This window comes from Topomyia yanbarensis, chromosome 3 (genome assembly GCF_030247195.1).
Source record: "Topomyia yanbarensis strain Yona2022 chromosome 3, ASM3024719v1, whole genome shotgun sequence".
Taxonomy (NCBI): domain Eukaryota; kingdom Metazoa; phylum Arthropoda; class Insecta; order Diptera; family Culicidae; genus Topomyia; species Topomyia yanbarensis.
In genome coordinates, this window is record NC_080672.1 from 2,642,198 (window position 1) to 2,663,529 (window position 21,332).

Below are 21,332 nucleotides of genomic sequence, written 5' to 3' on the forward strand. Positions count from 1 at the left end.
ACAAATTACAAATTACAAATTACAAATTACAAATTACAAATTACAAATTACAAATTACAAATTACAAATTACAAATTACAAATTACAAATTACAAATTACAAATTACAAATTACAAATTACAAATTACAAATTACAAATTACAAATTACAAATTACAAATTACAAATTACAAATTACAAATTACAAATTACAAATTACAAATTACAAATTACAAATTACAAATTACAAATTACAAATTACAAATTACAAATTACAAATTACAAATTACAAATTACAAATTACAAATTACAAATTACAAATTACAAATTACAAATTACAAATTACAAATTACAAATTACAAATTACAAATTACAAATTACAAATTACAAATTACAAATTACAAATTACAAATTACAAATTACAAATTACAAATTACAAATTACAAATTACAAATTACAAATTACAAATTACAAATTACAAATTACAAATTACAAATTACAAATTACAAATTACAAATTACAAATTACAAATTACAAATTACAAATTACAAATTACAAATTACAAATTACAAATTACAAATTACAAATTACAAATTACAAATTACAAATTACAAATTACAAATTACAAATTACAAATTACAAATTACAAATTACAAATTACAAATTACAAATTACAAATTACAAATTACAAATTACAAATTACAAATTACAAATTACAAATTACAAATTACAAATTACAAATTACAAATTACAAATTACAAATTACAAATTACAAATTACAAATTACAAATTACAAATTACAAATTACAAATTACAAATTACAAATTACAAATTACAAATTACAAATTACAAATTACAAATTACAAATTACAAATTACAAATTACAAATTACAAATTACAAATTACAAATTACAAATTACAAATTACAAATTACAAATTACAAATTACAAATTACAAATTACAAATTACAAATTACAAATTACAAATTACAAATTACAAATTACAAATTACAAATTACAAATTACAAATTACAAATTACAAATTACAAATTACAAATTACAAATTACAAATTACAAATTACAAATTACAAATTACAAATTACAAATTACAAATTACAAATTACAAATTACAAATTACAAATTACAAATTACAAATTACAAATTACAAATTACAAATTACAAATTACAAATTACAAATTACAAATTACAAATTACAAATTACAAATTACAAATTACAAATTACAAATTACAAATTACAAATTACAAATTACAAATTACAAATTACAAATTACAAATTACAAATTACAAATTACAAATTACAAATTACAAATTACAAATTACAAATTACAAATTACAAATTACAAATTACAAATTACAAATTACAAATTACAAATTACAAATTACAAATTACAAATTACAAATTACAAATTACAAATTACAAATTACAAATTACAAATTACAAATTACAAATTACAAATTACAAATTACAAATTACAAATTACAAATTACAAATTACAAATTACAAATTACAAATTACAAATTACAAATTACAAATTACAAATTACAAATTACAAATTACAAATTACAAATTACAAATTACAAATTACAAATTACAAATTACAAATTACAAATTACAAATTACAAATTACAAATTACAAATTACAAATTACAAATTACAAATTACAAATTACAAATTACAAATTACAAATTACAAATTACAAATTACAAATTACAAATTACAAATTACAAATTACAAATTACAAATTACAAATTACAAATTACAAATTACAAATTACAAATTACAAATTACAAATTACAAAAATCTGAAATCTGAAATCTGAAATCTGAAATCTGAAATCTGAAATCTGAAATCTGAAATCTGAAATCTGAAATCTGAAATCTGAAATCTGAAATCTGAAATCTGAAATCTGAAATTTTAAATTTAAAATTTGAAACTTCGAACTTTGAATTTCGAACCTCGAACTACGAATTACGAACTAATAACTACTAACTACGAACATCGAACTTCGCAATTGGAAACTGGAAATTAGAAATTGCAAATGGGAATTTAAAATTTGAAAGTGGAAATTAGAAATATGAAATTTAAAATGTGAAAGTTGATATTTGAAATTGAAATTTGAAATTTGAAAGTTAAAAGTTGAAAGGTGAAATTTGAAATTTAAAAATTGAAAATTGAAGATTGAAAGTCAAAGTTTTAAATTAGAAATTGAAAATATGATTTTTTTGCTAAATATTAGTTGGATTTTACTGAATAGTATGTTTGGAATTATTTGCATACATGATATACGTCATCTTTTGACTAGAAAATTTTAGTTCCCTATTTCACCGCATAGAGGGCGCCAACACTATTTTTTAAAGAAAGAAAGATAGAATACGGACATGTTCACAAGAATTACTGGAAAAGGCTTGTTCTGTAACTTTGTAGAAGACACCCAATTTCTGTCTCTTTCCATTGAGCAGTTGGTGTTGGAGCACTCCATGTGGTGAAATGTAGAACTAAAATTTTCTAGTTAAAAATGACTCATAGAATGGTCTCAAATTCTGCAAAACTGACTAAGACATCACTTCCTTGAAAGTTTAATAACTTCTTCCTAGGAATTTTGAATAATTTTCACTCATCGACGAAGTTATAAACAATAAAATTATCTTTCTTATTTTCAGTGACAGTGATAAACTGATGCATACAGTGCTATCTATCGGTGAAAATTCAAGTTATACTACGTGCACACTACGAGTTAAAACGTGTTTTAACGCTGTCTTGATGACATTTTTCTTGTTGCTAATTATTATAACATGTTTTAACTCTGTAGTGTGAAGATAGTATTAGTGTGCTTTCTCTATGTAAATTGTCGAAAAATCCCATGCAAACTTCAGGTACGATTTGGCTCAACTGGTGTCGGCTGAGGGCTGGCTCAACGAACTATGACTTTTCACTTAAAAGAAATTCTAACTGAATCATCTGCTCATCTTAATTCCGATCTTGTGTCTTACCCTCTAACCCAATTCGAGTGCGGAATTCGTTGGCTTGAATCGACAGTCTGTGGTCGGATGACATCCTTGCATTGACCTTTCACTATACGTTCAAGTTAAATAATTTTGGATTTTTGTGTTTCAAACTCATCTCATCAGTAACTAGCACAAACTTGCGGCAGTTAGACGATTAATCCAACCACAACTTATGTGAATGCAATAGCAACTAGTTGGCCCACCCCGAGTGATGTCTCGGGAAGCAAACACAGAAGCTCTGGTACACTGATGAACAAATTGGATCAATGCAATTTGCATACATGCAAGTTGATTGTTGTGTTGAATTTTTTGTCACTTTAATCGCTTTTTATTACTACGTTTAACGTAAAGCTGTAAATTTTTGACGTTTGAGAACGGTTTTTTTGTAGTATTTCACTTCCCCGACTAAGTGCCAAGAATACAAAAGCACCAGCTACTCTCACTGTGGAGGTCGAACGAGCATTGCACAGTGGCACGACTTAGAACAAAACGTGGACTAAAGTCCAAACTTTGCCGTATCGGTTCAAATAGGACGATTTTATGTAATTTTGGTACGCTGAATTCGTTTTTGATATTAAAACATTTAAAAAATAAACGTTTACTAATCATTAGGGCGTCTCAAAACTTTTTTTTCGAAATCGTTCTTAAAATTTGTGTAAATTAATTTTCGTGTGCTAAATCGTTTTTGATATTAACACATGCAAAAAAAATTCATTATACGTTAGGGTGGCTCAAAAATTATTTTGTTGTGAAGGTTCAAAAATTTGTTTTTCACGCTTGATCGGATCGGTATTGATTCACAAACAATAATCAGTACAGAATAATTCACATCGACAACCATTTAAAACACCTTCAATAGCCGATAATAGCTCAACCTACCCTAAAACACACACACACACACAACCGCGTAGTCATCGCACTCCATCTGACCCCGTATGAGCCATGGTACAAATATAACACATTTTGATGTACACACTTTTCTCACACTGACACGATCTCTGAGAACTGTTCCGCTGCTGTTACAAAACCGGCTGAGTTGGACCTGGATATGTGTACAACGAAACGCGCATATTTAGGACACCAGAAACAGCAGCAGCAGCAGCACCCGTGCTGTGTGTGGCGTGGAAAGTATCGAAAATGTGGGAAATGATTCTGTTTTTTTTTTTCTTTCGCTGCTGCCGCCGCCTTTTATATGCTCTCACTCCCTATAGTCCTCCCCATCCTATGCCCTCTCGTTCGCGCGGCCTTCGTCAGGCAGGGTATGTATTGCTTTCCGCCAAACTCAACTATTAGTCGGGTTGACGTCGAAGGTTCTCATTTTTTTTTCTTCTAGCCTAGACGCTGGTGTAAATAGGTCCGCTTCGTGTGTGGAAAGTCCCCTGGGAAATCTACGCTGAAATATTTTGGACACTTTTTTTGTTTGCTATTCTTATTCATACGCTGGCAAGCGACACTGGAATCGTTCCTTATGAGTGGGTGTCGTTGGATCGGTTTCGGAAAAAAATGATCATGATATCGATCGCTACGTTAGCTCTTCTAACTGTAGCAAAACAAGATCACTTCATGCCACTGGCACATCGAAAAATTTGAGAAAATCTTTCCCTCATCCCTCTCGAAATCCATTCGCCCTTTTCTCAAGGGACCTGTGGGAACAATACATTTCTCTAGCTCTCACAGCATCCTTCGCAGGATCTCGTTAAAGAAAAATGTGAACACTTCGCTACTACTGTTTCACAAACTCCCGCACTTTGGAGTGCACATCAGAAAGGTCGTAATCCGATTTTTTTCCTTCTTCTTGTTTTCTATTTATGTAGCCCTCATGTTGTCCCTTCATCAGCGTACCGTGACTTATTCTGTCATTGCCTTTCTGATATTGCTGTATCATATAATATATGTACGTTAAATGTTGTGCCGACATAAATTCCAAGAAAAAGTTCAATACAATCATTTGTTCTTTCTTCTCTTTCCGTTCATTTCCAGGTACGTGTGGCAAATCCGCCCTAGAAGAAGAGCCGTCGAAGGTAAACCAGAACGCACAGGGGCATAAATAATAAGTAAGTCATCGCATATCATTTACCTAATTGAAGCTGCTCTCTGCTGTTTGCTGCTGATGTCGCTTCGTTCCTCCCGAATGACGCGAACTAGCTCTCCCGGCAGGCTAATCTCAGATGGTTGCAATTGGCATGGCTGTGTGACGGTGAGGTGAACAACGGTACATACCGTTCGATTCTGTCATCCATAGGCGGCCATGGGTGGGGCCGTTTTAGCTAGGTTGTGAGAAGATCTTGCAAGCGAACGAATGGTCCAAGCAGGCGTTGAAACAATACGTACAACAGTATAGTACAGAAATTGTCACCAGATGGTGTTCCCCGAGTAAACACTATCGATCCTTTGATTTTCTTATTTACAACGAAATATTTCGTACTTTTACAACAAAATGCTTTTCATTTAGTGAATTGTTGTTCGAATTATCTTCGATCAATCCACGAAAAATTAAATTCTTACAACCTATTGTAGCAAACAAAACCTTATTATTGCAATGACATTACGCCTTGTTCAATGTTCAATCTTTACCGATTGAACATAATCGGCTAAACACTGTATGAAAGACCAAAAATTAGAAATGGTACGGCATGGCATTTCGCTTACTTGGGAGTAATGACACAGCTCCTTTTCATGGGCAGCTCTCTTTCTCCATGAAATGCTAGTAACAGGAAGTTGGCATTTCCACTCTCCCTGTTCAAATCGTTTCAGTCGATGGTCCCTTCCAATTGCTGAACTTTATTTGTTAATATACTTAATGCGATATGAAATAAACATTATCGTAATTGGAATGTTGATGATGATGACAGTATCCCCTAAAATGCATCTTCAATAGTGATCGAGAATCATATGATTCAGTCGCAGTAGTATAAAGTGAATTAGAGCACACCTTTTGTCCAAGAAATAGTTATGTTTCTTGTGGATTCCGAAAACAAAGAATGAAAAGGCGTCCCATGAAATGTCAAATTACATTTCACGAGATTTTCAAAATGCCGATGAAGATCACAATTTCACAGTGATGGAATTGATTCTTTTTGTCTGAAAAGAGAACCGTGTTCCTATCACCAGTCCAAGAAATATACTTTTTTGTTATTAAATTGAAGCTAGTGCCGTTCGGTCAGGTTAGTCTTTTTCAGTCTCTTGCGCCATTTCCAGTTTTCACTGCTTGATAACATTTGTTAAGTTTTCACTGCTTGATAACATAGGTGGCTCCGGTCCGCTGGGTAAGGACCCCCTGATATATCTTATTCACGATTTAGAAAACAAAATTTCGTATTTTACGAACTCCTTCCCTTGCCCGATTCACATTGATAAAATAAAATTCGTAAATAGAACGAAAATAAACACACAATACACGAGTTCATTCGTCGTTTTCGGCAACGAAGTATTTTCGTGAATTGTAAATAGTTGGTTTCGTTTACTTCACGAACTGAAAATATGGCGACTTGATAAACGTAAATTTACATGGCAGTCTGAGAGCAAGTGTGGGGTTTAATTTTGTTCAGAGCAAAAGTGGGTTCAAATATTCTGTTAGAAGGGTATATTTATCACGACCTCAGGTAAAAGTGGGTCACAATTAATTATTGCAAATGACCTGCGTTAAGCCAAAGCGAACTGAGCGCCATAATTTTTTCCTGGTATTTTTGATGAAAAAAATAATTTTTCGATTATTTACCATAATCATAGGAAGTTTAAGGGTACATATTTGCTATCGATTACTATTTGAGTTTTCAGAAATAAATTGATGTAGGTGTTTATAGTGCTACATTAGCTGCGATAGCGATTTTTAGGAAGGTACTTCCAAATGGCGCTTGGTCCTCTTTGGCTTAACACAGGCCAAATATGGTTCGATAAAATTTTTAGGGCAAGAACGGTATATAATATTAACCCATTTTTGCGCTCAGAAAACAACACATAGGTTTATAACTGACTTAGGAATATTTCTTATTCGGACCTGTGGACGATGAAATTTCAGTAAATTTTTCAACGCCTTAGAAATCGTGAGATATTGGCTCAGTACAGATGTCAGAAATCGTTTATTAACACCACAGTGAAAGCCAAGATGGTGACTTCCGGTTATCACGAAACAGTGAAAACCATCATCAAGAGGAGTAGTCAGTGAATATCGGAAATCGATGATCAACGAAATTTTGAAATCCCAGACGGCGACTTCTCACTACCAGAAAACAAAAAGAAGCAGCATCAATATGGGAGTCATCGACGATGGTTTTCACTGGTTTGTGGTAACCGGTAGCCGCCAACTTGGATTTGAAAGTGGCGTTCATCATCTATTTCTGGTGTCTACCGACTAACCCCTTTCAAGTGATGCTTATATTAGTGATGGTTCTCTCTAGTTTTTTGTAACAGGAGGTCGCATTGGATTGGATATTAGATTTCAGAATGGCGTTAATCATCAATTACCGTTATCTACAGACCAGCCCCTTTCAAATGGCCCTTATATTGATAATGGTTTTCCCTGATATGCGATAATAAATCCTGAAACCTTTCTTAGGATAAAAATGGAATATTTCTCTTCTCTATTCCATTTCTGATCTTACTGTGGTACTTAAACCGGTTTTGCTCTTAATAAAACGTATACCGTTTTTACTCGCAGCCCACTCTTGCTCTTAACTTCTAAAATAGTAAGTGTATGTTGCTCGAAAGTTACCATCTATGACGAATCTATTTTTAGTGAGTGAACCAAATTGTTTCGTTCTATTACTAAATATTTGTATATAGTAGGAACATTTTATTATTCGCACGATTACATTTTCATTCATCGAAGTTTTCATATTTTTACATTTAGGATCGATGTTTGGTAGCATCGATTTTTGTTAATTGAAAATATCCATCGGGCTAAAACGATTTTATTTCGACGTGCACTGCACTGAGAAACAAAAATATGCAGAGGTGTAACACCCATCCGGTTGTGGTTCAAAAAACTGCTTATTGCGACTCTCATACCCTAATCAATGTCCTTGTTGATTCTTCGTAAAAAAGATCATTCATATTACGATAGGTGTTCGTCAATATTAGAAAAACTTTCGTATAATTCATCGAACAATTCGTAATAAGCCTACAAAAGTCGTTTAGTTAATTTCACGAGAAACTCATAATAAAAATAAAAGTGACTACGAATGATTCATCATATTAACGCATCATGTCGAGGCTTTTACCCCTTAATGAGAACCGAAATTTCGTATATTATAAGTATCTTATAACTAAATACGCTATATAATACAATCTTAAAACTTATTTTTCCTGACCGCGCTAGCTCAGTCTAATATGGTTACTACAATTGTTCAATCTATGTTGACTAGACTGCCCAGAAAAATGATGAATTTTTGAAAACTCAATCGGTCCACCCCTGAGTCGATTCCTAGCCCCACCAGGAGTATTTGCACCAAATTTGAAGCAAATCGGACAAGTCTTACTACCGGACCAACGTGCCTGAAGTTTGTATGGGAATTTTCAACAATTTACATAGAGAAAACCCACCAGCTCGCATTTTCGCCGCTAGGTGGCACTGTATGCATCGTATTATCACTGTAAGTGAAAATAAGAGAGATGATTTAATTGTCTACAACTTTGTGGGAGACTGCTAGTAAATTCGGCTTTGTTTAAAGAAGTTATTAAACTTTTAATGAAGTGATGTCTGAGTCAGTTTTGCATGGGGCCTAGCAGTGCATGGTTGTGTATCAGTACTCGAGTCCCGCGAACTATAAATTTTTGTGAAATAATGGTTAGATTTAGCTGAATAGTATGTTTACAAGAATTGTAGCAAATAATTCTAGCTATGTTTTGGTAAGAAAATTTTAGTTTCACCTGTGACCGCATAGAAGGCGCCACATCTAACTTTTCATAGAAGAGAGATAGAGTATCAAGATGTTCGGATGAAATACTGAAAAATGCCTACTCTATAACTTTGTAGAAGACACCAAATTTCTATCTCTCTCCGTTGAAAAGTTAGTGTTGGCGCCCTCTATGCGGTAACATGAGGAACTAAAATTTTCTAACCAAAGCATGACTCGTATTATTTATTATAATTCTTGTAAACATACCATTGAGCTAAACCTAACGATTATTTCGCAAAAATGTTTAGTTCGTGTGAATCGAGTACTGATACACAACCATGCACTGCTAGGCCCCATGCAAAACTGACTCAGACATCACTTCATTAAAAGTTTAATAACTTCTTTAAACAAAGCCGAATTTACTAGCAGTCTCCCACAAAGTTGTAGACAATTAAATTATCTTTCTTATTTTCACTAACAGTGATAATACGATGCATACAGTGCCACCTAGCGGCGAAAATGCGAGCTGGTGGGTTTTCTCTATGTAAATTGTTGAAAATTCCCATACAAATTTCAGGCACGTTGGTCCAGTAGTTAGACTTGTCCGATTTGCTTCAAATTTGGTGCAAGTACTCCTGGTGGGACTAGGAATCGAATCAGATAGGGGTAATTTTTTTCCTGTCACTCTAATGTTGACGCCTGAAGTATGCAAAAAACCGCGATCCCTATTCCTACTGTGTAAATCGTATATGTATACACTCAAGTTTTTTTTACGCGGTTTTTTTTTGCGCGGTATTTTTTACGCGGTTTTCATTTACGCGGATTTTGAAATTTACGCGGTTTTCATTTACGCGGATTTTGAAATTTACGCGGTTTTCATTTACGCGGCTCGTATCCCCCGCGTAAAAAAAACCTGAGTGTATCAAAATAAAACGCGATTCTATTTCTTTATTTCTTTTATTCTATAGCCTCGTGGCGGGTTAACTCTGATTATTGTCAGTCTACTTATCTGTTTGTAAGATGGAACATTTGTTGAAGGTGAAAATGGCACTTTGTCTTATTTTCACGTTTATCTGGTTCTATCATATAAGGAATTTAGCGATCGTTTGAAAGTAAGTTCAGGAATTTGATTTCCAAGATATTTCTGTGAATCTTTTGGCTTTTTGTTGGCTTCTGCCTTTTTCGATGACGATATTCGCTGCTATTCATGTATCTGTTAAATCCAAAATGAAGAGCTAGAAATTCTGTTATACATAAAAATGTAACAGAATGGAAATTTAAGACACTAAAAAGCTTTTCTGGTTCAATCCCATCGGTACTGCTAAATACTTGCTCAAATAATCTTCTGGTTCTGTTATTAATTATGTTCAATAGCTTTCTGTATTCCGAATGTTTCCCAGGTGTTTTATAAAATTATAAATCTTCCAGTATCGAAAAAAAAAACAAATACCGAATGTCAAGCAGGCTCGAATTTACCGACTCGTTCCTGAATTGGGTGAAGATTACAAACAGTATGACTACTCAATATTCTGTCAGCTCTAGAGTTCCTCATGGTAGTCACCTTGAACCGTTTATATTTCTAATTTACCTAAATGGCATGAACGATTAGCTAAATTATGTGAATCTTTTGTATGAAGACGACTCCAAATTATTTCATCACAGCAATGAAACCAAAGACACTGCATTTTGGCAGTCACAGTTGTTTAGATTTGCAAATTGGCGCAAAGTTAAAAAAATAAGTATGCAAAATTAAATGATGAGTATAAATTGTATTAATAAATGTTGGAATGTATCATATGGATGTTTGTAATCGTTTGGTACAAAACATGAGAAGGTTATATGCCTTCTGGAATTGAACTATTGATTAACGAAAACCAATCAGAATGTTACTTTTAAGAGTTTTCAATTAAAAATTTTGTTATCCGTTATTTATGCAAGTTGCGCATGCTTCCAAATTTAACACAAGATTGCTGTAATTATTTTTGACCGAACAGTGCAACAAACAGCAATATACAGTTCAGTACAATGGAATTTATTAACGTTAAACTTCTTAGGCTGCCTTGCTGACTAACGTTTTGAAATAGGGCACAGGGTGCTACGATAGAAAATTGATCAAACAAGAATGTGTGTAAATCGGTCAATTTTTTTTGAAGATTGAATAGTGTTTCTTTTTTAATTTCAATCCAAACAGAAGATAGCAAAAATATTGACTCAAGCTTCCTTTTCAAAGAATTTGAATGTCTAAACTTTTCGTTTGACTTCTTCGCTTGATCACTTTCCGGTATAACATCTAGTCGCTCCAAAGCAACGACCTGCACCACTAACAAAAAAGCAAATACTGAAGGCTTCGGATACACAATAACGAGCTGTAAAAAGAGGAAATAGACAAAAGCATGCTGACTGAATTACTCCTTAATTGCAATAGACAACGTAGTTAATGCTTCGCAGCCAAGAAAAATGACTTAAACACGCAGTAGCAAACTGCGTCAATAAATCACGATACACAGGCACTAAATTTAGTGTTTTTACTTATAATTAGATATTGTAAAAAATTTAAATTTTCGTATTTTTTAATGCTGCACACGTCGTCGCGTGTCCCGATTACTTGTTTATTACCAGTAAATAAAATTTGTTATGACACTTTATACGATCAATGATATTTGCGAGATTCTGATCCATGATTCATTGCTATGCCATCTTATATTATATTTAGACACACTGTCCCAATGATTTTGCCGATTCACAATATATTCCAACCTAGTCCTAGTGCAACTGATGCTGCATCGGATCGGAACTTGCTTTGCATTTGATGAGCCATCCCCGCCGTTAGCACAGACTAGTTCAATGACATTCCATTGAGTGCAACCGGCGCGCGGTGATCGGAGAGCTGGAGCACAGTTGACAAACAAGATCGCGCTGATCACGCACAATTCAACTGGAACTCCCACGCTTCTGCCTGCATTCTGGTCCCGACTCGAGCAGGACCCAATTGGTTTCGATGTGACTTTGTGTGTGTGTATGAATCTTTCCGCCGTGCCCATCTCAAAATGTGTAAAGACTTGTGCCTTGCGAGAGCTGCCGAGAATATATATTTCTTTATCTGTGCACCGTGTCTGGCGGACGACAACTGAAGGGGGCCGTTCGGTCGCTCGCGTACATTGGGCATACCGTAAATGGATGTCGCAGTTTTTTATTATTCTTCTTGAATGGGACTTTGCTCATCCAGCGCGCGCGAAGTACGCAGAGTGAATAATAGCAGATAACCTTGATTTGGCGGGAGCAAGTTCTGTCTCCAAGTATGTTGAACCGTGGTTGGCAGCACGGCGACGATCTCCCCGGAATGAGACAAGCAATTCAAAAAAGAATCGCTTGAAAAGAAGTTGTTCAACTTTGCATGTGATCCAGCGGGAAGATCCAGGCCAGGTCATAGCATTCCCTCCGATTTCGCATGACCCGGATAAGAAGCTCTCGAGACTAGCCAAAGCCGATGGTTGTCACATCATGGATCTTGTCCCACTTTAATTGCTTATGCTTGCCCCTACGAGTAGCTTCAACCGTAAATAAATCCGCGATCTTTGTTAAAATTTGAAAGTCATTGTTTTCTTTCGCTGCAACTCCGCCGCCGACATTTCTCTCCATCATCTTAGGCAAATTTTATGTTTTATTACGTCTCATTTCATCCTATTTCTTTCACTTTGCGCATAGTTCGTTTGCTTCTCGCTCCGCATCACTCTTCGGCCAGTTCCCTTCATTTCTCTTGGCTAACAAACGCCCAGTTTCGGAGCATCGATGCCGTTTTTTCCACGTCTCTAGTTGAAAAATATTTTTACTTTCAAAAAGCTTTACTTTCCCATCGACACTGCCCTTCTATCTTTCGCTCGCTCGCTCCAAGAAACTGCCTATCTCAGACGTCAGTGTGCAAAAAATTTCCTTCGCGCTCGCTTTGGGTCCGTTTGATCGCGATTTGGACCCCAGACTTACCCGCACCACCACCCCCCATTCCATCCATTACTGCGTTCAATATAGCCAACCGTCCGTTTTCTTTCACCAAACTCGGTCTATGCCGCCGTCGAATGGGACTTGCTAGGCACGAAACAACATGTAAAAAGCGCCCTGGATTTAGGCCCCCAAGTATATGAAACAATCACTCAACAACGGTCGTCATCGTTTGATCGGCACAGCAGGCGCTGGATACACACAGTGGATACAGGGTACGCCCATCGATGATCGGCTCGGAAATCTGCTCGAGTTTCTTCTGGGGCAAACCAGCCAAAACACCATCCGGTCGGGGGTAATTTTCTGATCTTTCATGATCTTAAGCGACAGCCTGAAGTGTTCTCATCCCACCACCACGTTCTATTCGGCGTGAAGCATGAAAATTATGCTCAGCTGTAATAACGATGGTGATGGTGGTATAACAGCAATGCTTCAATCCCAAACAATTTTTGTTTTTGTTTTTTTTTTCATCCACAGACTAGCAAATCTAGTACTGCGGTACGAATCGATCGTAAAAGAATTGAAACCTGTTGACATTTAGCTCTAACGGTCGCTTGCTTGGATGGTATGTTGTGCAAGAGATCGCGATTTTTCATGGCTGTGTGCTGTGTTTTTTTTTCTGCACTTTTTTTTTCTCTCTAACGCTCACTCTGACTGTCGCCGTCGTCAACGTTGCCATTTTTTTTTTTGCGGTCGAGTACCTACCCAGCTCGCCTACTATTGCACAGTTATGCTAGTAAATAAACAAAACAACAAAACCAGGGGTGGAACAGCTGATGATGGAGGCATTCGTCAAGGTAGCGCACGCAGTCGTTCGCGCTAGTACTTTATTTAGTGGATGCCTACTGTTTAGCCTTCACATCCGCTCGAGCGGAAAGGTCTGCTTTTCGATGGTGCACACGGTGGCAGACGAAACTCAATCAGGTCACGACAATTGTGCAAAATTCCGAACTTTCAAATGCTTTGACTGATCCAACTTGAAAAAAATATCGTGGAACGACATCTTATCAAATGGTCGTGAGACCCGGCTTATGAACGAACAGGCAGACCCCGAAATTGACCACCCAGTGAGAGTGCCAAGAGTATAGGATCACGCACTAACCATCTTGTCCGTGCACCTATCCCGTATGGGCAGCAAATGATTACTTTGGCTGTGCGATAATCGATTTTGATGATAGTTATTAAAATAATTAAAGTTTAATTACTCCTCCGTCTGTGTGGGGAGTCTCGTGCGCGAAATAACACACTGCTCCCGGTTTAGCTTTTAGTGCCGCTGGATAATCACCGAGAGAGTGTCCGAGTGTTTATGTAAACCTCGTGTGTGCTTGCGTCGGTGTGAATGTGACATGTTAGCTTACTGCCATCAGAAATGGTTGTTTTTCTCCGTTTGATCTACGAGATGAGTGCAGTGATGGGGATCAGATTGTAATTCATGCTTTATTTTGCAAGGAAAATGTGTTTTCAGGTTCGCGTTAAAATTCGAAAACCGTCGGTTTTGACATTACAGAAACAAACCGTGAACAGAAGTCACGTGTTTGGTGATTGTGGTCAACTTTGCTCCTATCTAAAACAAGAATTTTAAAGGCCATGGGAAATCGAAGGGAATCCCGCCAGATCGCACGCAAATTTCATTTCAGTGGTTCTTTTTTTTCATGCAAAAGAAATGTATAGGATTCGTTCAAACTTTGAAAACTTTTTTCCGAGGCCCGGATGGCCGAGTCTCATATGCCAATCGACTCCGCTTGACAAATTGGGACAATGTCTGTATGTGTGTGTGCCTGTATGTATGCACACTAATGTAATTCGCAGCAATGACTGACTGAACTGATCTTGACGAACCTAGTTTCAAATGACGCCATTGTTTTCGTTTAAGGATATGTTGTTTACTTTCTGAAATATCAATGATTTTATCAAAACACAACATGTTTTAGTATTCAGTTTTCAAACTAAAGAAATAACTTGCATATTATTAGAAAGTTTATAAAAATACTTTTCTATCAAGCTATAGTTTGTCAAAATCCGTTTGCAGACGGCGGAGATATTAAACATTTTATATTTTCAAATTTCACCAAATTTCAATAACGAAAAATAAGACCGTTACATTGCTTTATTGAAGTTTTAGGAGTAATACTAAACCGATTTTAACTATAAAGTGTGAAAATATATCTACGTGATTGAAGGGATTCGATTCCGATAATATTTTTTCTCAAAAATTAATATGTTCACCTCAAAGTGAATTTTTTCCAGATTTGATGTATTTACCTCTTGGATTAAGCAGCATTGCGTTTAGCTGTGAAGTAGATGTTTGATGGCATATTACTACACAGATCACAAAATAATCCACCTAGATTTCTCATATAATTCATATTCATATTTTACTCGTGGAGCACCGAGAGTGACTGTATTTTTGAATCCCAAAATTCTAGTGAAAATTTGGCTTCTGTTGCCAGATTTAGGTTTTACTAGCCTTACTAATCTTTGTATTCGTGGCAACTGTCACTAATCCTCTTTATCTTGCTATTGCTCCATCCATTTCTAAACTGTGGGATAAGATCTTCTGCTAATTTGAAATATTTTTAATGTCATAACTGGTTTTATGTGTGCGATGTTATTATGTAGGTTTGAGAGAACAAAACTATTTTTTCTCTGCTGTTACCCTATAAATAGTGTTTTGTATTTTAGTGTAGAGCAGCCACTCGCGGACACAAATTTAATATTACATCCTACTTGGCAAAAAGAATATTTGTTGTCCTGAGAAAATTTGCTAAATGTATGTATTATGAGAAAACTATAACTATTTGCAAATGGTTAAACCCTTAAGATGAAGGAATATCCCGTCGAAACGTTGCACTATGGGGAGGCAGCTTACCAAAAAAGTGAAAACTATATCAAATCCATTTTAATTCAATTATATACAGAGCGTTTGTATACACTTTAATTTAGGAAATCCTTTGCTATCTCAGTAAAATATTTGACTTAACTAGTTAATGGATGTTTGAAGATGAAAATTTTTGAAAATGTACATTCCACGTGCGTTTTTAAATTTTTCGTATCTCTATTGAATCTTGAATAAAACATCTACTCAAATATGTCATGAAAAAACTAAAAAAAAACTTTTTTTGTGATTACTTTATTGAACATGCATATTCATTGTATTGGTGTTGTATGGAAAATAACGAATCAAAGTCCAGATACATCCACGAATTAGATCCGGGAAAGTCTTTCAAAGACCCTCTGCACTCTCTATGGAGGATGCAAGTGCATTGTTTCTTCTAACTTATAGCGAAGGTTTTCGTTGTCCGTATCATCTCTATACTGAGAGCACTTCAATTGATGCTTCAATGGCTGTCACAATTAGTAGACAGGCGGTGGATAACTCAGTACACGTTTCGTTTGAGTTCTCCGTATTGTACAAGTAAATTTGCGAGGATTACAATCAGAGTTTATGCATCGGACAGATAGTTGACACTGATTTGTATTAAAAATCCCAAGGTACATGATCAATGTGACTAAAAATATTTATTTGCAAAAAATTAAGCCTTCTAATTTCAAGCATGTCCATACATCAAAAGCAGAGTGACACTTTCAATGGCCCCTTGCTTTTCAACTGATAGTTTGATCCTTTTCTTTTTCATAGTATTGGTTTGTATTGGACCACTGTTGCCATTATTTTTCAAGAAAATCAGTTCAACAAAAAATGTGTGGCAAAATCTGTCACTTGACAGCAGGAATGCACAAGAACGGTGCTGCTCCGTGTCCTGTTGCTGTCCACTAACTCATAATGTGTCAGAGCTAAATTCATTGAGCTAGTGCTTGCGCTGCTTTCCGATGAGCTAGAGTTAGCAAGTAGCACGAGCACCGATGAGCGAGAGCTCTCGCTAGCACGGTGATAGCTAGCACGCTGCATGGAGCTATAGCTCAGCTATAGCAAAGCAGAATAAAAAAAACAACGCGTTAGTGTGAGTAGTGATGCCTGCATCGTTTTTTCAGCAACCTGTCGCACATTCACCAACGCATATTTCTTGCTTTGTCCTATTCTTTCGTTCCATAGCTTACACTACTGCACCGTTCTAGCTCATCGGACAAGCTTACCGTGCCAGCTTATTGAGTTAACTCGATTCGTAAGCTATAAGGATGACTGGAAAGAGACGGTACGGCTTTTGTGCTATCGACATAGTCTAGACACTTCACACTATTTAATTACATGCAAATGAATGCTTTGAATTATCCACCTGTCTCATTCACGGAACGCATTCTCTCTGTTGCTCTCTGTTTGGGTGGCTTGAAGGCACATGTGACCTTATCTCACTTTACTATTTCCAATTGCTCGTTGAAATGCAGACAATTTTATTCTGTGAAAATTCTTTTTTTCAGTAATCTGTGACCAAAAAGAATCCTTGAATTCCAAAATAAATTGATCGTTTCAGGTACCTGATAAATACTTAAGGTAGATAATTTAGAAATACCAAATAAGCTTGAACGACGCACGGAAACGAAAAGGTGAAAACAAATGGAAACCCTAGAAAATTCATTGTATATTAATTTACAATTTTGCAATAGATTGGATTTTCACAAATATTTCGGAACTTTCCGAAACAATAGTTCTTAAATTCGTACACTCCGTTTCATTCATTTGCTTTATTCATTTTTTTTGTTCTATCTCATTCCATTTCATGTTTTTTTATTCTGTTCTTCATTTCGTGGTTTTTATTTGTCTTATTAAGTGTGTGCTCTTCAATTATTTATTCATTCAGCATGCTTTTTTCATTTTGTTAATTTGAGTTCATTTTATCTATTTAATTCGTTTCACTCTTTGGATTTACTCTGATCATTTTTTTTCTTTTCATGCATTTTATTCATATCATTAATTTAACTTATTCTATACCCTGTTTTCATTTTATGCATTTTATTCGTTTTTTCCAATTCATACATTTTATTCAGTTCCTTCATTTTAATGTCTTTAATCTTCCGGAAGTCGCGATAGTGCACTGAGTGCACGCTGCTCTGAAAATCTAGGGAAATCGTCTTAGCGCACCAGCGGCTGTCCGTTCGGTCCTTTGCGGTGTGACTTCCGGAGGGTTAATATTTTTTCCAGTGTTTTATTTTATTCATTTTATCCAAATTATAAATTCCTTTTTTCTTTGAATCTATAACTTTTTGACATAATTTAATTTTTCATTTGAATCCTTTAATTCATTTTGTTCTGGTTATTTTCTTTTTTATTCAGAACAAACGCCATATGTGGAGTAAAATTACATGATTTACGAAATTCAATGTCATGTAAAATTTATATCAACGTAGACGTAAATTTACACGATTTTTTCTAGGTGTGTATACATCACTTTTTTATTCATTTCATTTATTTGATTCATTGTATTCATTCGGTTCATCGGATTAATTTTATACTTTTTATTAATGTTTTCATTTTATTCATTTCATGTTCAGTCATTCTTTTTTATTTATTTCATTTAATTTGTTTGTTTCAGTAAATTTAATTTATTCTATTAGTTTTATAACCATTTTCAAATATTTGATTTTTTATTTAATGAGCTAATCTAGTTTGATCTATTTATTTTATTAAGTTTATTTATATTGATCATTCCACTCATTTTATGAATTTGATAACTTTTTTCGTTTGTTTGTTCGTGGTTTTATTCGTACTGAACTCGAAACTGTGCTCATCCCATCTTTAGTTGAGTGCCCACTTCGCATGAGTTCTGCAAATTAATGACAGTGATAAACGTAAGAAATGTCTCATCTCGATGATAGGGGGATTAAATCAGTTTTTACGAACTTAATTCGAAATAACATATAGATACATATAGTGATTGGTGATGGTTATAGAAAATTTTGCTCAATCTAAAGTTGCTATTGTGGCCTTCAAAATGCCGTCATCTACTGGTCAAGCCCGTTCCGAAAACACCCATATTGTTATGGTTTTTTCGAGAATACTGTTCAACCAATGAATTTTAATAAGAATGTGAAGTGACCTTTCAATTTATGAACCCCCGGTGTGGTTCGTAAATGGAGGTTCCAGTGTATAACTGTCGGGGTCACGTATAATGGGGCAATACAAATAAGAGAGAAGTTGAAAAAATGTCGAGCTTGTGCAGGGCCTAGAAATTCTTCATGGAATGCGTTTTTCATAGCCTATCCGCCAGGATTAGACCGAGAACCAACTCTACTTCAATCTGGTTAGATGTTCTTTTTGGTACAGTTCCTCGGTCTTGCTGGCCATTAACACATAAACCATTGCAATAGCATTTGCATGACCGAGGCCAACACTTTGCTGCCTGGAAAGTCCAGGCACAACAGAGGGTAAAATCTAGAGCTTCATTCTTTCTAGCAAAACTAAACTCCTCAAACTTAACCTTACCACCAGAACCCAGAGGTTTCGGTGAAATATGACTGTACTGGGAAATACTTTTATCCAAAAGCTACTACTAGAACTAAACCTCAGAGTGGGACACCCCACATTTGACAGTAATTAAATCCCCTACAATGATCAGGAGGAAGTTGGGAATCATTTTTGACTTTTAATTACTCAGACATTTACGTATTTGCTGAAAGATTCCCGCTCAGAAACCTTCAAATTATACTCAGTCGGACTAAGAAGCGACTCGGAATAGTTTTCCATTTCTACTCCGGAGTTTACGAAAAATGATCAATGCTCAAATTTGAATTATGTTAATTCTGAAAATATCGCACTATATAGTAGTCTTAAAATACTCAGATTTCATTAAAACTAGAATGCATCAATGATATTATCATCTAAAGGAAGCCATATTTTACATCAATTTATCCCGCAATCCACGCAATAAAGTCAATGATCAATTACCTACCATATCCATATCCATATTATTAGTTGATAAACCGTGCTCCACCTAGTAAGAACAACTGAAAATCACTCAAAATTTTGCCAAAGAAAACAAGCAATTCTTTCCCATATATCATAAGAAACGGTGCCAAAATGAACGATCTTACCGCGTTACCTGAGCGTCAGAATCCGTTGACAAACTACACGACTCGAGACAAGACCGAAAACTGTCCGGAAACTACCGCCACCGGGGCGATCTTTTTCTTTTGTGTTCGGGTTGGCTCGAAATCAAGAGTGAATTACTGCGACTATAAATTAGCCCAAATTTGGTCGGTGAGTCGGTGAGCTTGTCTCGCTTTTTGGTCGAGCCAAACAGCCGTCCACAGACGATCAGTGCATTTGGGTGGGTGGATAAGCGCACCCACGCAAGTCTCGTTTGTCCCGACGGCGGTGGCGGCGGCGGTCGGCACTAGCCAGGGCTGACTATGTGTGATACAGAATGTCTCAATTGGTTGAGTGGAAGGGTTTAACATGGTAATCCGGTGCTCACAATTCCGATAAGTGCATTGAGGTTATTAATAATAAAAACATTAATATTGATTTCAAGGAAGACCCTCGACCGATGGCCGGTGGTCTCCTCCTCCACCACTCAACCCTAGATCGCTCGCAGCATGACCGACCAGTCGCCCCACACCGATCGAAGCAGGCTAGTGAAGAAAAAAAAATAGCACATGCTTTACGGTAGTGGTGTTACGGTTTTCCCTCTGGTGCTGCGCAGCACCTAAACAGCCAGAAGGCCGCTGAACTCCGGATGGGTTGAATTCAATCGCGGGCTTCCGAAGGCTAAGTACGTGCGAAAGAGTAGGTTGAAAGCAGCTCTCGAGCATCACGGTTGGATCATTAATCATTACGGTTTTTCGATGGACACTGGAGGCACGGTAGGTGCTCGGTCCGCTGCAGCTTTGTACGAGGAAATGAAAACGGAATTGCAAGCGTTTACGTAAGACGTAATCGAATCAGTTTGTGCGATTAGTTAAATAAACTCTGCTTGATGTTAGGTTTCACCGGAATGGTTCACCAAATAGTTACTCAGGTTTTGATTTAGTAGTTGAAGAAAAAATCATTCCTAATGAGGTTAGAAATTCCAAAGGGTTTATTATCTTCCCGACATTCCACGCCACTTACGGGGACAAAAAACAGTGCACTGTACTATCGCAAGAATTCAACCCGGATAAGATACGATTCGTCGGAGCTGTGCAAAAAAAAAAACAAAACAAGGGTAGGACTGCTGCTGCCGCAGCACAAGAAACAGAAGTACATACTATACCAATCGAACAACAAGTTTGCCGGGATAAACATCCATAAACGCACATACTCCCAACCGCGAACTGGTGCTCCGCCATCCTTTCCGACCAACCAACCAACCAGAGGAGTGAATGTCCACGTCTTGTAGGCACGAAGGGTTCAATTATACGCAAATAGAGATAGGTTTCTTACTGCACTCCGAGCTAAACTAGTTAAATCTCGGACCTGATGTCCCCCGTCGTGCCGCCACATCCATCCACATCGGGTGTTGGCGCTGACGGTTTGCGAACTCCGACGACGATCATCCACGATCGGTCGGCTTTGCGCAACGACCAACGCAACGCAACCAGAGATATGGTTTTCAGAGCCGGCT

General features: G+C 36.1%; 1 protein-coding gene across 5 annotated transcripts in view; it reads left to right on the forward strand.

Moving 5' to 3' along the window:
* LOC131693121 (zinc finger MIZ domain-containing protein 2) overlaps positions 1-21,332 on the forward strand; it is a 240,130-nt gene that overhangs the window by 32,458 nt on the left and 186,340 nt on the right. For 2 of the 5 annotated variants that reach the window (XM_058980684.1, XM_058980685.1), the window contains exon 2: positions 4,985-5,058. The exons of the other annotated variants lie outside the window; for them this stretch is intronic. The gene's annotated coding sequence lies outside the window, so the exon portion shown is untranslated. The remainder of the gene's footprint in view (positions 1-4,984; positions 5,059-21,332) is intronic. 5 annotated transcript variants of the gene reach the window in all.